Source organism: Bufo gargarizans, chromosome 4, assembly GCF_014858855.1.
Source record: "Bufo gargarizans isolate SCDJY-AF-19 chromosome 4, ASM1485885v1, whole genome shotgun sequence".
In the NCBI taxonomy this organism is placed as follows: domain Eukaryota; kingdom Metazoa; phylum Chordata; class Amphibia; order Anura; family Bufonidae; genus Bufo; species Bufo gargarizans.
This window is the reverse complement of record NC_058083.1, coordinates 240,779,195-240,789,250: the sequence shown is the minus strand read 5'-3', so window position 1 is coordinate 240,789,250 and position 10,056 is coordinate 240,779,195.

Genomic DNA, 10,056 nt, shown 5'->3' with positions numbered 1-10,056 from the left:
CCATTCATCTTTAGCAATGAGCTCCAAATCTTTCAGGTTGGAGGGTCTTCTTGCCATCACCCTGATCTTTAGCTCCCTCCACAGATTCTCAATTGTATTCAAGTCTGGACTCTGGCTGGGCCACTCCAAAACATTAATGTTGTCTGCTAACCATTTCTTTACCACTTTTGCTGTGTGTTTTGGGTCATTGTCATGCTGAAATGTTCACTGGTGCCCAAGACCAAGTTTCTCTGCAGACTGCCTGATGTTGTCGTTGAGAATCCTCATGTATTGCTCTTTTTTCTTGGTGCCATTTACTGTGATTAGGTTTCTCTGGTCCATTGGCTGAAAAAACACCCCTAAAGCATTAGGTTCCCACCACCATGTTTGACAGTGGTGATGGGTGTTCTTTGGGTTGAAGGCTTCTCCTTTTTTACGCCAAATGAAGGAAACATCATTGTGACCAAACAATTAAATTATTCTTTCATCTGACCATAACACAGAAGACCAGAAGTCTTCTTCTTTGTCCAGATGAGCTTTTGATAAGGCCAAGCAAGCTTTTGTGTGCCTTATCTGGAGAAGTGGAACCCAGTAGTGTGCAGTGTCCGTTGGATTGTCTGCCTTGAGACATTGCCACCAGCAGAGCCCAGATTCACCAGGATGGCCTTGGTGGTGATCCTTGGATTCTTTTTCACCTCTCTAACTATTCTCCTGGCCAGCACAGGTGTCACTTTTGGCTTCCGACCACGTCCTCTGAGATTTTCCATAGTGCGGAACAGCTTGTATTTTTTGCTCAAATGTAAATAAAAGCTGAGAAATGTTTTTTTCCCCCATAATAATGCCTCTTGTACATCGTCTTATTATCTTTTGGGAGACATTCGGACCGAGGGCCCGGCCGGGAAGGGGAGACATTCGGACCGAGGGCCCGGCCGGCAACAAACTGTAGCTCAGTTGTCCTTCTTTTATCAACCGTGTCACTATGTTTGATATAAATGACAACCTCTGATAACCATGTTGCTTTCTTCCCCACCAACATTTTTAGCTAGTTGATTCAATGTACATTCAGTCTTTCATTTTGTCTTCTTCCCTGTCTACATCCTCATAGGTAGTAGAATGCCCCCGAAGTTGTACTATTTTTTTATCCTCAGAAGCAGAACTGAGTTATCACTTCAATTTAACATAGCTACTCAAGTTTTCAGTTGAGAAGCAAAACCTGGGATTTCAGAGCCTAATACCAGGCAGAAAACTACACCAACTGAAAGGAAGACACCTGCAGGTGTATGTAAAAACATAGAAAAACTTAGTATTCCTCACCTTCTAGTTTCACAGTACATGTAGTACGCAAATTGTCACGCCTCAAATTTCTGACAAATTCACAATTTTATTTTTTAAGCAGAAGAAACTTAGATTAAAATATTGTAATAAAAAACAGTCACCTTCCTTCTCACTAAGTTTATCCAATTTCTATGGAAAATGGAACAGGTGCTTCATAAATATGGCGCTCTTTCTGGATGCCATTTGTCTCAATGCATTTCCACCACACAACAAGCATGCATGCACTAATTAGTCCCCCTATACAGCTCTATGTCTGCGGCTTCCCTTAGGCTGCTTTCACACTAGCGTTCGCTGGTCCGTTCGTGAGCTCCGTTTGAAGGGGCTCACGAGCGGACCCGAACGCAGCCGTCCAGCCCTGATGCAGTCTGAATGGAGCGGATCCGCTCAGACTGCATCAGTCTGGCGGCGTTCAGCCTCCGCTCCGCTCACCTCCGCACGGACAGGCGGACAGCTGAACGCTGCTTGCAGCGTTCGGGTGTCCGCCTGGCCGTGCGGAGGCGTGCGGATCCGCCCAGACTTACAATGTAAGTCAATGGGGACGGATCCGTTTGAAGATGTCACCCTGTGGCTCAATCTTCAGGCGGATCCGTCCCCCATTGACTTTACATTGAAAGTCTGGACGGATCCGTCCGAGGCTATTTTCACACTTAGCTTTTTTTAGCTAATATAATGCAGACGGATCCGTTCTGAACGGAGCCTCCGTCTGCATTATTATGAGCGGATCCGTTCAGAACGGATCCGCCCGAACGCTAGTGTGAAAGTAGCCTTACAGAGTGTATTACAAAACTCCTTGGCTTAAACCACCACTAGGGGGAGCTCAGTGTATAGGAATTTATAGAGTTTATGTGGTCTACCTCCATGGAAGGTACACCACTGACTGCAAAGTAGAGCAGTCTCCAGTGAGTGGTTCAACAGCTTTGCCATAGGCTACTTTCACATTAGCGTTTTCAATTCCGCTATTGAGATCCGTCATAGGATCTTAATAGCAGAAGAAAACGCTTCAGTTTTGTCCCCATTTACTGTCAATGGGGACAAAACTGAACGAAACGGAATGCACTAGAATGCATTCCGTTTAGTTTGGTTGTGTCCCCATTGCGGACAGAAAAATGCTGCTTGCACAATGTAGGTCAATGGGAACGGATCAGTTTTCTCTGACACAATAGAAAACGGATCCATCCACCTTTGACTTTCAATGGTGTTTAGGACGGATCCTTTATGGCTATAGAAGACATAATACAACCGGATCCGTTTATGACGGATGCATGCGGTTGTATTATTCTAAAGGAAGGGTTTTTGCAGATCCATGACGGATCCACAAAAAAAGCTAATGTGAAAGTAGTCATATACTGCTGACCATGCTACTTTGTAAGCATAATACTATGTGGTGAATGTATCTAGACTGTTTATGCTTTATTGTGATTAATGGATTACAATATTTAGAAAACATTTATATTGCACATACAGTCACAAGAAAAAGTATGTGAACCCTTTGGAATGATATGGATTTCTGCACATTTTGGTCATAAAATGTGATCTGATCTTCATCTAAGTCACAACAATAGACAATCACAGTCTGCTTAAACTAAAAACAAACAAATAATTAAATGTTACCATATTTGTAATGTCCGGCGTCACGCACAGGGAGGGAAAAGGGAAAGCCCTGCCCAAGGGAGAGGGAAAGGTGGTGACCCCTGACTCACCTTGCGTCCCTAGACGGTTTCCTCACCCGTGCGGTGATCACGTGCCTAAACCCTGGCTTTCCCTAAAATGAGCCCTAGATAGTGAACGGGCCGGTGGGATCGCTAGTCCGCACCACTGACACTAAGAGGGAAACACCAGGGAGAGGACAGACAATACAGACAAACACATAAACCCAGGTGGGCGACCACAGCAGACCCCAAAGGTCCAACAGGGATCCGGAGGGAAACGTTCTGGACCAACAACCAGAGAACGCAGCAACACAGCTCCAGTGGGTCAGTATAGATGTCCAGGCAGGAAGCTCTATATCTGGCAACCAGAGAAGTGTGAGAGGGGAGTGCTGGACAAGGAACAGCTGAGGAGAAGGAGCTATGGATCCCTGAGTGAGCCAAAAAGGGTTGCAAAGCAAACTCAGAAAGCTACCATAAGGAAACAGCCCTATCTTACATAGAGCGCGCAGCCAACCGATGCGACTTCCTGACCCCGGATATAACGGAGTCAGGAGTGGGTCTTGACACCCTCTACGAGGGGCCACCGGACACTCAGGACCAGGTCTCTCAGGATGAGAGGCATGAAAAGCCTGAACTAGCCTGTCGGCGTTTACCTCAGACGCAGGAACCCACATTCTTTCCTCGGGACCGTAACCTCTCCAATGCACCAGATATTGAAGAGAGCGGCGGACCAGACGAGAATTAACAATTTTGGATATCTGAAACTCTAGATTACCATCCACAACAACAGGAGGGGGTGGCAGCGGTGACGGTTCTAGAGGTGGAACATATTTCTTGAGTAACGACTTATGAAAGACGTTATGGATTTTTAAAGGCTGAGGTAGCTCCAGGCGAAAAGCCACGGGGTTGATGATGGCTACAATTTTGTAAGGGCCAATGAACCTAGGACCCAGTTTCCAAGAGGGAACCTTCAATTCAATATTCCTAGTAGACAACCACACATAGTCATTCACTCCTAGGTCCGGACCTGGCGACCGTCTCTTATCAGCCATGCATTTGTATTTACCTCCCATATTTTTCAAGTTAGCTTGCACCTTCTGCCATACCGATGAAAGAGATGACGAAAACCGTTCCTCTTCGGGAACCCCAGAAGACCCCCCCCCTCTTTGAAAGTACAGAATTGGGGATGAAAACCATATGCACCAAGAAATGGTGACTTGCCAGTGGATTCCTGACGACGATTATTCATGGCAAACTCAGCTAACAGTAAATATGATGACCACAACTCTTGGTTTTCAGACACAAAACATCTTAGATATGTCTCAAGGTTTTGGTTGGTACGCTCAGTCTGTCCATTCGACTGAGGATGGAAAGCTGAGGAAAACGACAAGTGTACCCCCAAACGGGAACAAAAAGCTTTCCAAAATTTAGAAATAAACTGGGTACCCCAATCTGAAACAACATCGGAAGGGACCCCGTGAAGCTTCACGATTTCATTGATGAATACCTGAGCAAGAGTCTTAGCATTAGGTAGTGCGGGTAACGCAATGAAGTGTACCATTTTGCTAAACCTGTCCACTACTACCAAAATAACTGTTTTACCCGCAGACAAAGGTAAGTCAGTGATAAAATCCATTGACAGATGTGTCCATGGTCTATTGGGAATGACGAGTGGTAATAGAGACCCTGCAGGACGTGTATGCGAAACTTTTGCACGCCTACAGGTAGAACAAGAAGACACAAAATCCAATACATCCTGACGCAACCTTGGCCACCAAAAACGACGAGACAATAGGTCCAAGGTTGCTTTACTACCCGGGTGCCCAGCAAGTGCCGAATTATGATGTTCCTTTAATAATTCGAAACGCAGGTTCAACGGTACAAACAATTTCTCTGTGGGGCAAGAGACCGGGGCGTCCCCCTGGGCCTCTAACACCTTTCCCTCCAGAGCAGAGTATACCGCAGAAACAACCACTCCTCTTTGAAGAATGGGTACCGGATCACTCACATTACCCCCTCCAGGGAAACAACGAGATAGTGCATCAGCCTTGGTATTTTTTGCCCCAGGACGATAGGTAATAGCAAAGTTAAACCTGGTAAAAAAAAATAGCGACCACCTAGCTTGTCTGGGAGTGAGACACTTAGCTGATTCGAGGTACAGAAGATTTTTGTGGTCCGTAATCACAGTGACTGGGTGGACTGCCCCCTCTAAAAAGTGACGCCATTCTTCAAACGCTAGTTTAATAGCTAATAGTTCCCTATTGCCAATATCGTAGTTCTTTTCTGCTGCAGATAGTTTTTTAGAAAAGAAAGCACAAGGACACCATTTGCCAGGAGACGGACCCTGAGACAGCACCGCCCCCACTCCCACCTCTGACGCATCGACTTCAACAATAAAAGGCTGAGAGACATCAGGTTGGACTAGTACAGGTGCCGAGGTAAACCTCTCTTTTAGAGAGGAAAAAGCAACTTTAGCGGCGTCAGACCATTTAGAAAAATCAGTCCCCTTCCTAGTCATGTCAGTAAGGGGTTTTACAATAACTGAATAATTTTTAATGAATTTCCTATAGAAATTCGCGAAGCCCAAGAACCGTTGCAGTGCTTTGAGGTTCTCAGGAAGATCCCAATCTAAAATTGCCTGGACCTTCCTAGGATCCATATGGAAACCTGAAGCAGATGAAAAATAACCTAGGAATTGTATCTCCTGAACGGCGAAGACACATTTTTCAATTTTAGCATATAATTTATTCGTCCGTAGGACTTGCAGTACTTGTCTGACATGCGCCTCATGTGTTCTCAGATCAGACGAATAAATTAAAATATCATCTAGGTATATTACCACAAACCTGCCGATTAGATGACTAAAAATGTCATTAACAAAATGTTGAAAGACGGCAGGAGCATTGGTCAGACCGAAAGGCATAACTAGATTTTAATAATGCCCCTCAAAGGTGTTAAAAGCTGTCTTCCACTCATCCCCCTCCTTGATACGAATCAGATTGTAGGCCCCCCTAAGATCAAGTTTGGAGAACCACCTAGCACCCGCAATCTGGTTAAACAGGTCAGGAATGAGAGGAAGAGGGTATGGGTCTCGGATGGTTATCCGATTTAATTCGCGAAAATCTAGGCAAGGACGCAGACCCCCATCTTTCTTTTTAAAGGGAACCTGTCACCCAAAAATCGTCTATCAAGCTGTTTACAGTACCTTATAGTGCTGTGTCCTCGTTTCTCGATGCACTTTTTCTTCGTTTTGCCGCATGTCTGCTCATTCAGAAATCGTAGTTATATTCAGCTGCTGCCCCGTGCTGCAAGTCAGGCTTGAAGTCACGGGGGCAGCGGCCTCGGCGTCTTCCATGGCCCTCTCCCCGCCCCCTGCCTCTGTGACTGACACCCGAACATCCGAATCCGGGACCGCGCTCAACGGCCGCATGCGCAGTAAAGGGCGGCAGGAGCGCGGTCCCGGCTGCCGCGCGTACTACGCGCCGTCTTACTTTCCCCGCACTGCGCATGCGCCCGACATCCTGTATCAAACGCGCCCGCGCCCGGCATCTGGGCGCGGGCGCGTTTGATACAGGATGTCGGGCGCATGCGCAGTGCGGCGAAAGTAAGACGGCGCGTAGTACGCGCGGCAGCCGGGACCGCGCTCCTGCCGCCCTTTACTGCGCATGCGGCCGTTGAGCGCGGTCCCGGATTCGGATGTTCGGGTGTCAGTCACAGAGGCAGGGGGCGGGGAGAGGGCCATGGAAGACGCCGAGGCCGCTGCCCCCGTGACTTCAAGCCTGACTTGCAGCACGGGGCAGCAGCTGAATATAACTACGATTTCTGAATGAGCAGACATGCGGCAAAACGAAGAAAAAGTGCATCGAGAAACGAGGACACAGCACTATAAGGTACTGTAAACAGCTTGATAGACGATTTTTGGGTGACAGGTTCCCTTTAATGAAGAAAAACCCTGCAGCCACGGGTGAAGAAGAGGGTCTGATGTGTCCCTTAGCCAAGCTCTCGGAGATATAATCTTTCATGGCTTGTCTCTCTGGACCCGAAAGATTATATAACCTGGTCTTGGGTAATTTTGCGCCGGGAATAAGGTTAACCGGGCAATCATAAGGGCGGTGAGGTGGTAACTTCTGACAACCCTTTTCAGAAAAAACTTCCTCAAAATCCGAAATAAATGTAGGTAGGGTAGTTATGGAGGCGACTAAGCAATTGCTATTTAAGCAATTTTCTCTGCAATGCTCACTCCTCTCCGATATCTCTCTGGCCTGCCAATCCACCACCAACCAGGGAAGGCCCAGCACGACCGGAGTGGGAAGCCCCTTCAGAACATAACATGAAAGCACCTCGTTATGGTGGTCCCCTACCCGAAGGTGTAAATTATGAACAATGTGGGTGAGGTTTCTCTGAGACAGAGGAGCAGAATCAATAGCGAATATGGGAATAGGTCTCTGTAGCGTACAGAGAGACAAACCCATAGTGCGGGCAAAATGGGCATCTATCAAATTTACCCCTGCTCCACTTAACACCAAAAACAATAACCGCTGGCAACAGAAATTGCGATGTACGTATGGAGGAAACATATACCCCCCGGCTGACATCCTCCGCACAGCCTGGGGTTAGTAGTTTTCCGACGGTCTTTTTTGAGGAAAGAAGGACAGACATTAATGAAATGACCCCTCTCCCCACAAAAAAAACAAACCCCACGCCTACAGCGAACCTCAGGAGGACGGACCTGACGAGTGGTTCCTGACAAGTCCGTACAGACTAACTGCTGCTTGGGAGGGGTTACCAATTGCTCCGTTTTTTTCAACCTGTCCCTAAGGCGTCTATCAATTCGGATAGAAAGGGACATAACCGCATCAAGGGAAAAGGGGGTCTCATATAATGCAAGCGCGTCCTTAACCCTTTCGGATAACCCAGAGCAGAACTGACTCCTGAGAGCCGGGTCGTTCCATTGGGTATCCGTAGCCCACCTACGGAAGTCAGAGCAATACTCCTCTACCGGCCGCTCTCCTTGTAGAAGTCTCCGTAATCTTGATTCAGCCAGTGAGACCCAAGGCCCCGAAAAACTCATCCACTGACCGAAGAGCCTGGGAATCACTGGGTAAAGAGAACGCCCAGGACTGTGGGTCCCCCTGCAGCAGGGAAATAACAACCCCCACCCGCTGTTCTTCATTACCAGAGGAGTAAGGGCGCAGTTTAAAATATAATTTACAGGCCTCATGGAATGTCAAAAACTTGTCCCTTCCCCCAGAAAATCTGTCAGGGAGAGAGACCTTGGGTTCCGCAACAACCTGGTTACCAGTAGCAACCGCTGGGCTTGCGGTCAGTTGTAATTGCTGCTGTTGCTGGAGGACCGACGCCTTCAATTCTGCCACCTCCAAAGACAGGCCATGAAATTGTTTGGACAGAGCAGCAATTGGATCCATACTGAATTCTAAGTAGGTAAAAAAAAATTTTTTTTTTTTTTACCTACACAAAATAAGGGCCAGATATAATGTAATGACTGGCGTCACGCACAGGGAGGGAAAAGGGAAAGCCCTGCCCAAGGGAGAGGGAAAGGTGGTAACCCCTGACTCACCTTGCGGCTGGCACCTGACTGCCCTGACGTTCCTAGACGGGTTCCTCACCCGTGCGGCGATCACGTGCCTAAACCCTGGCTTTCCCTAAAATGAGCCCTAGATAGTGAACGGGCCGGTAGGATCGCTAGTCCGCACCACTGACACTAAGAGGGAAACACCAGGGAGAGGACAGACAATACAGACAAACACATAAACCCAGGTGGGCGACCACAGCAGACCCCAAAGGTCCAACAGGGATCCGGAGGGAAATGTTCTGGACCAACAACCAGAGAACGCAGCAACACAGCTCCAGTGGGTCAGTATAGATGTCCAGGCAGGAAGCTCTATATCTGGCAACCAGAGAAGTGTGAGAGGGGAATATAAGGAGGTTGGGAGTGCTGGACAAGGAACAGCTGAGGAGAAGGAGCTACGGATCCCTGAGTGAGCCAAAAAGGGTTGCAAAGCAAACCCAGAAAGCTACCGTAAGGAAACAGCCCTATCTTACATAGAGCGCGCAGCCAACCGCTGCGACTTCCTGACCCCGGGTATAACGGAGTCAGGCATGGGTCTTGACACCCACGTGACAATATTTTTATTGAACACATCATGTAAACATTCACAGCACAGGTGGAAAAAGTATGTGAACTCCTAGACTAATGACATCTCCAAGAGCTAATTGGAGTGAGGTGTCAGCCAACTGGAGTCCAATCAATGAGATGAGATTGGAGATGTTGGTTACAGCTGCCCTGCCCTATGAAAAACAAAACCAGTTCTAGGTTTGCTTTTGACAATAAGCATTGCCTGATGTGAATGATGCCTCACACAAAAGAGCTCTCAGAAGACCTACGATTAAGAATTGTTGACTTGCATAAAGCTGGAAAGGGTTAAAAAAGTATCTCCAAAAGCCTTGCTGTTCATCAGTCCACGGTAAGACAAATTGTCTATAAATGGATAAAGTTCAGCACTGCTACTACTCTCCCTAGGAGTTGCCATCCTGTAAATATGACTGCAAGAGCACAGCGCAGACTGCTCAATGAGGTGAAGAAGAATCCTAGAGTGTCAGCTAAAGACTTACAAAAGTCTCTGGCATATGATAACATCCCTGTTAGCGAATCTATGATACGTAAAAAACTAAACAAGAATGGATTTCAAGGGAGGATACCACAGAGGAAGCCACTGCTGTCCAAAAAAATAATTGCTGCACGTTTACAGTTTGCACAAGAGCACCTGGATGTTCCACAGCAGTACTGGCCAAATATTCTGTGGACAGAAGAAACACACAACACTATGTGTGAAGAAAAAGAGGCACAGCACACCAACATCAAAACCTCAACCATTCTGTGAAGTATGGTGGTGGGGGCATCATGGTTTGGGGCTGCTTTGCTGCGTCAGGGCCTGGACGGATTGCTATAATCGAAGGAAAAATGAATTCCCAAGTTTATCTAGACATTTTGCAGGAGAACTTAAGGCCATCTGTCTACCAGCTGAAGCTGAACAGAGGATGGGAGTTGCAACAGGACAACGACCCACAGCAT